At 38.8% G+C, this 7,500-nt stretch overlaps 1 non-coding gene across 1 annotated transcript; it reads right to left on the reverse strand.

Moving 5' to 3' along the window:
• Positions 1–86: 86 nt before the first annotated feature.
• On the reverse strand, positions 87–2,000 carry LOC113363540. Its single transcript, XR_003365918.1, has one exon. It is a non-coding gene; the product is annotated as a small subunit ribosomal RNA (ribosomal RNA).
• Positions 2,001–7,500: the final 5,500 nt, after the last annotated feature.

Consider the following 7,500-nt stretch of genomic DNA (forward strand, 5'->3'; position numbering starts at 1 on the left):
TTTATACCATGGGAGCGCACAACATTTTCTGCAACATTATATTGCGACATTAGCACACGCTTCATTCACTTATAGTAAATGCACGTTAATGATCCTTCCGCAGGTTCACCTACGGAAACCTTGTTACGACTTTTACTTCCTCTAAATAACAAGTTCGGTTATCTTCCCAGCAACATCGGCAATGTCGAAACGCTGCCGCGCACCGGTCCGAAGACCTCTAAATAATTCAATCGGTAGTAGCGACGGGCGGTGTGTACAAAGGGCAGGGACATAATCAACGCAAGCTTATGACTCGCGCTTACTAGGAATTCCTCGTTCATGGGGAAGAATTGCAAGCCCAATCCCTAGCACGAAGAGGCTTCAACGGATTACCCGGACCTTTCGGCCAAGGAAAACCTGCTGATCTCTTCATGTAGCGCGCGTGCGGCCCAGAACATCTAAGGGCATCACAGACCTGTTATTGCTCAATTTCGTGCGACTAAATGCCGCTGTCCCTCTAAGAAGATATATTTGTACGCCGGTAGTGAGAACCACAACCAACAACGACCGAAGCCGAAGCGGAGGGTCTTTGCGATACCAGAAAGTACGTCTATTAGCAGGCTAGAGTCTCGTTCGTTATCAGAATTAACCAGACAAATCACTCCACCAACTAAGAACGGCCATGCACCACCACCCACCGAATCAAGAAAGAGCTCTCAATCTGTCAATCCTTCCGGTGTCTGGACCTGGTGAGGTTTCCGTGTTGAGTCAAATTAAGCCGCAGGCTCCACTCCTTGTAGTGCCCTTCCGTCAATTCCTTTAAGTTTCAGCTTTGCAACCATACTCCCCCGGAACCCAAAAGCTTTGGTTTCCCGGAAGCTGCCCGCCGAGTCATCGGAGGAACTTCGGCGGATCGCTAGCTGGCATCGTTTATGGTTAGAACTAGGGCGGTATCTGATCGCCTTCGAACCTCTAACTTTCGTTCTTGATTGATGAAAACACATTTGGCAAATGCTTTCGCTTCTGTCCGTCTTGCGACGATCCAAGAATTTCACCTCTAACGTCGCAATACGAATGCCCCCAGTTGTCCCTATTAATCATTACCTCGGAATTCCGAAAACCAACAAAATAGAACCGAGGTCCTATTCCATTATTCCATGCACACAATATTCAGGCGAATGAGCCTGCTTTAAGCACTCTAATTTGTTCAAAGTAAACGTACCGGCCCACCTCGACACTCGGTGAAGAGCACCTGGTAGGATTTTGAGTTGGGCCGCCTTTTACGGGCTAAGCCCACCGGTAGGACGTCCCACAGACATGCCAGTTGAACACCGCGAGCGGTGAACCGACAGTGTGGGACACAGATTCAACTACGAGCTTTTTAACCGCAACAACTTTAATATACGCTATTAGAGCTGGAATTACCGCGGCTGCTGGCACCAGACTGGCCCTCTAATAGATCCTCGTTAAAGGATTTAAAGTGTACTCATTCCGATTACGGGCCTCGGATGAGTCCCGTATCGTTATTTTTCGTCACTACCTCCCCCGTGCCGGAGTGGGTAATTTGCGCGCCTGCTGCCTTCCTTGATGTGGTAGCCGTTTCTCAGGCTCCCTCTCCGGAATCGAACCCTGATTCCCCGTTACCCGTAACAACCATGGTAGTCGCAGAAACTACCATCGACAGTTGATAAGGCAGACATTTGAAAGATGCGTCGCCGGTACTAGACCGTGCGATCGGCACAAAGTTATTCAGAGTCACCAAGTCAAACGGTGAGCAAGGCAAGCCCGCCACCGATTGGTTTTGATCTAATAAAAGCATTCCTTCCATCTCTGGTCGGAACTCTATTTGCATGTATTAGCTCTAGAATTACCACAGTTATCCAAGTAATGTGGGTACGATCTAAGGAACCATAACTGATGTAATGAGCCATTCGCGGTTTCACCTTAATGTGGCTTGCACTGAGACATGCATGGCTTAATCTTTGAGACAAGCATATACTACTGGCAGGATCAACCAGGGTGCTATATATATAATAGCATAGTGCGTAAATGTCCCTCGGCGTCACCCGAGAGACCACACTTTGTATAGAAAAGTTCGATGAATATTTCTAAACAACGAATTTTCTTACATATATATATCTGAGTCGTACGATATTCCCTGAACATAACGAACAGTTTACATCGCGACTTGATATTTTATATATTCTGCGCTTACACAGAGGCTAGACCTTTAACAACCGTCGAAACGGCGGTCCGTACATGAAATTTGCGGTCCGCAGACCCAGTTAATTTCAAACAGTCTCTTTACCCTTCGTTAGATTGAAAACGTCGGGGCGAATTCATTATAAGAATTCATCGTTATAACTAACTTTTATTCTCGCTCGGAGAGTATTGAGTTGATTGCATTTGTATATTTTATTTTCCGCATAAGAGTCTTTGCGTCAACGACACATGCCCGCGGATATGCTGTACAGTATGGTTGAACACTTATAAATAAGGTCCAGAACCCGGCCGTAAACCGACATCCGAACATATACGGCGTATATTATTCTAGACACGGTCTACGACAGTTTGACCTGCAGCGACGGGTCGCCTCGGGTTACCGTGCGAACCATCACCGCGATGGTCTGGACAGGCTATATGGCGGGTCGCAAGAAAATAAATTCTCTAGGACGCGCAACCACTTTAGCAATTTTAGAGCACGTTGTGGTCCAAAAACAAACGTCCTCGCTTTAAAATTGAAATATGAATATTTCACTGTGTGTGAGATTGAAAAATCTGCTTTCGCTGATTTTTCATTTTCTTAAAACAACGCAATGAAGCGAATGTTCAAATTCGCACAATTTGAATAAAATGTGCAGAGTATATAGAATACTAACGCAAGCGTTTACTACAATCGACTTTAAAACACTAGACTTTCATCTAGCGCCCAAAGAATTGATTGAGCTATGCGTTTAAAGTATAATATTCAAAAAGAACGCCGTTTTCACAACGAACTTCGTCATTCGCTCAGGCATCTGGCGATACCGAGCAGATATACATGGCAGTGCTCTCACACAATGCATAAGAGCGCTAAGCGGTTGTAAACTGCGTCACGCTGCTTTTGCACACTGCGCAATATTTTGCGACTAGCTCCGGTCAAACGTTAATGAAACGAATGATCATTGCCAGAGGCTTTTGCCCACAGTATATTATACTATAGGAGCGCACTTGATTACAGCAATAATTTGTCGAGTAATCACAAGATTTCATATTTGTGGTCAGCAGACCCAATAATTTTAACTCGCACCGATCGAACGTTCATAAATGAATGACCTCGGTGCGAGAAGCTTTGTCAGTTCTGCTTCACCACCCATCTATTTGACTTTAGTCCATTTGTAAAATCCTATATTATTAAAATATATAGATTTTATATTTGCGGTCCGCAGACCCAAATAATTTCAACTCGCTCCGATCAAACGTTCATAAAACGAAAGACCATCGCTGCGAGAAGCTTTGCTAGTTCTGCTACATTCACATATATTTGACCGTAGTCAATTTGTAAAATTCTATATTATTAAAATATATAGATTTCATATTTGCGGTCCGCAGACCCAAATAATTTCAACTCTCTCTGATCGAACGTTTAAAAACGAATGATCCTACCACCAGTTATCTATAGCCGCAAACCAGCATCCGAATATATACGGGGTATAAATTCTAGATGTGGCTCACAACATTATTAAAAGTTACGCTAATATATCATTGACAGACTAAAAGTATCGAATATGATGTAAAAACTACACCGGGAATGATATCCGTACCCGCCCGAACAACATAGCGTACTTTAGCCTGAGCTTGCTCGCATCGCACTCGACACGACCTATTCCCCTATATAAGGCGCGCGGCCACAGCGTAGGTATTTGACTGAGTCCCAAGCGATGTGCATTTGACCTGCGGCGAGGGCCTGCTCGCGCTTACGGTGTGAATCGTCAAGACAAAAGTCTGGGAAATTTCGAACTGTGAACCCTTATGATAGAAAAATTTTTGTCGAAAATTTTGTTAGATGTTCAAACAGTTTATATATATGGACAATATGAATTATAGTTAATTATTGAGTTTTTAGGTGTTTTTTGGGGTTTTTTTAAACTTTTGTATAAATTATGTATTTATTGATTTTATAGATCTCAGATAAATAATAAAACGAATTTATATATAGTTATATTATTTTTTTATAATTATTTGTTTAAATTTTCTAATTTTACAATAAATGTTCAAACCAGTTATCCTCGATTTTCTCTTAAACCGTAAAAGATACAAAAAACTTTGTTCGTACGAAAGATGCAGAATAAAATTACGAATAAAATGGTATATAAATGGTTAGGTGTGTTCATATAATTTTCTCTAGATTTTCCGATTTTCCAAATTTCACGACGGCAACTCGCCTGTAGGCTACACCGTGCAAATTCGAAGTTGTGATGTATGGAAAAAGAACTAAGAATTTTGAGACCTTTCTAATGATGTATAATAGTTTATATTTTTCTTTAGAGAAATATCGAATCGTGAGGAGTGTGCTCCAACCTAGCCGCACTTTGCATTTTGACAAGTTACAACTACACAGATTGCCTTATACTGTCTAACCGTAAATACAAAAAAAAAACTTTGTTCGTACGAAAGATGCAGAATAAAATTACGAATAAAATGGTATATAAATGGTTAGGTGTGTTCATATAATTTTCTCTAGATTTTCCGATTTTCATAACGGCAACTCGCCTGTAGGCCACACCGTGCAAAATTCGAAGTTGTGATATATGGAAAAAGAACTAAGAATTTTAAGACCTTTCTAATGATGTATAATAGTTTATATGTTTTCTTTAGAGAAATATCGAATCGTGAGGAGTGTTGCTCTAACCTATCCGCACTTTGCATTTCAAAGTGCAAATGTCTGTGCCAGCAGCCGCGAAATGTAGTAAATCACACAGATTGCTCTATACTGTCTAAACCGTAAAAGATACAAAAAACTTTGTTCGTACGAAAGATGCAGAATAAAATTACGAATAAAATGGTATATAAATGGTTAGGTGTGTTCATATAATTTTCTCTAGATTTTCCGATTTTTCCAAATTTTCACGACGGCAACTCGCCTGTAGGCTACACCGTGCAAAATTCGAAGTTGTGATGTATGGAAAAAGAACTAAGAATTTTGAGACCTTTCTAATGATGTATAATAGTTTATATGTTTTCTTTAGAGAAATATCGAATCGTGAGGAGTATTGCTCCAACCTAGCCGCACTTTGCATTTTGACAAGTTAACAACTACACAGATTGCCTTATACTGTCTAAACCGTAAAAGATACAAAAAAACTTTGTTCGTACGAAAGATGCAGAATAAAATTACGAATAAAATGGTATATAAATGGTTAGGTGTGTTCATATAATTTTCTCTAGATTTTCCGATTTTCATAACGGCAACTCGCCTGTAGGCCCACCGTGCAAAATTCGAAGTTGTGATATATGAAAAAGAACTAAGAATTTTGAAGACCTTTCTAATGATGTATAATAGTTTATATGTTTTCTTTAGAGAAATATCGAATCGTGAGGAGTATTGCTCCAACCTAGCCGCACTTTGCATTTTGACAAGTTAACAACTACACAGATTGCCTTATACTGTCTAAACCGTAAAAGATACAAAAAACTTTGTTCGTACGAAAGATGCAGAATAAAATTACGAATAAAATGATGTATAACTCGATATATGTCATAATATTTTTCATGAGATTTTTCAATTTTTACTTTAAATTAAAAAATGTTTGAAATTTTTCGCTGACTTTAAATTCATTTGCGGGTTATGCTTTTTTTTACAATATTGTTTCAAATGATGTAAAAGTTAAATTAGCGAGGTGCCTCAATATGCAAAAAATTGGCCCACTCTATTGATATTTCTTAGTAAAACCCGTATATTTAACCACAGTTTTCTAAGAAACCAATGACTAGGGTGGGCCGAATCATTATAGAAGTAAAATTAAGCGATATGGGCACCTTTTCATATGAAATATATGTGTTATTTAAATGAATTTTGACTTCAAAACCATATATCGCAAATAACTCTTTAGCCAGCGAAATTTTCAATAAAATACTGTTTTAATAAGTTAATATATTAATTTAGGCATGTGAATAATTCAAATTGTGAGTTATATTTTGATTGATAGTTTGTACGGGGGTTTTAAATCGGGTTTAGTTTGTTGTTATTTATTTCCATCAGAGTGCGCTAGTATTTTTTTATAATAATTCTCGAAGTTTCGAAAAGGATATATTAATGTGAAAAATCGGCATAAATCTTCATTCAGTTCTCCAGTTAGACGTGAAGTATCAATGGCGAATTCTTATTTAAATTCCGGCGCAAGTGCCAGTAATTTGAATCATATGCGCTCGCATGATCAAATTACATTTGGGGAAGCAAAAGAATTTACTAGAGTAAATCTTCCGACAAGTATGGAAATTATCAGGTATTATTTTTATTTGGCCGAAATATCAAAAAAACAAAATAAAATGTTTTCATATAAAACATTTACTCCAAATGTGGTAACGAAATTGATTCAACGTGGGAAAAATTGATATTCCAATTATGGAGAAACGAAGTATCGCTAGAAAATTGAACCGATTGATTGATAAATATAAAAGTACAAATAAAAGCAAGTCTACCCAAGCATCATTTCAGGAGTTTGTAGAATCCACGAAAGAATTATTTTATATTGGAAAATGCAAATGTGATTTGCGAAGATTACTGTGTTCCTGTGGACTGATCCCAGAACATTTACAAGCGTTTATGATGGATCAACATAATGAGAGGAAATCTACGATACCAGAATATATTATAAAATTGAAGATGAAGTATCAGAATCTACAATAACTAGCAATATTACTCCAGGTGAGACATATACTCCAGATGTTGATTTTGATTCTAAAAGCAGTTCGGAAAGTTCACAAAATACCTCTCATATAAAACGTGGTCCATATAGTCGAAGATATAAGGCTCCAAGCTATGCCTTAATGTGCGACAGATTTGCAATTTCTGATAGAGTTGGTTCTGGCGTGGTGACGGCAATCCTGCGTGACCTGGGCATAACGGATGATTGGGGCAATCCTGTCATTATGGATAAAAATAAAAGCGTTCGTGAGAGGCAGAAAAATAGGCAAGCTCTACACAAACGATATGATTCTTCTGAATTAATAGCATTTTCATTCGACGGCCGAAAAAATGATTCTATTACCATGGAAAAAATCGATAAGAAGTTTCACCCACGAATGATTAAAGAAGCGCATTTAGTTATTTTAAAGGAACCGAATGGCCAATTGTTGGGTTACACAAAATTGGAAAATGAAGATTCGGAAAGTAAAGTAATCAAATTGAACGAGTTTTTCGCCGATAAAGGAATAGCTCTCGATTCTTTGATAGGCATATGTTGCGATGGTGAACCAGCAAATACAGGCGTAAAAATGGGATTTTACGTCGATTTGAAATTCAGTTAAACAGGCCACTGC

The sequence above is a fragment of the Ctenocephalides felis genome, unplaced genomic scaffold (genome assembly GCF_003426905.1).
Source record: "Ctenocephalides felis isolate EL2017-DRISC unplaced genomic scaffold, ASM342690v1 CF-g0.4_SCAFFOLD_00328, whole genome shotgun sequence".
NCBI lineage: Eukaryota > Metazoa > Arthropoda > Insecta > Siphonaptera > Pulicidae > Ctenocephalides > Ctenocephalides felis.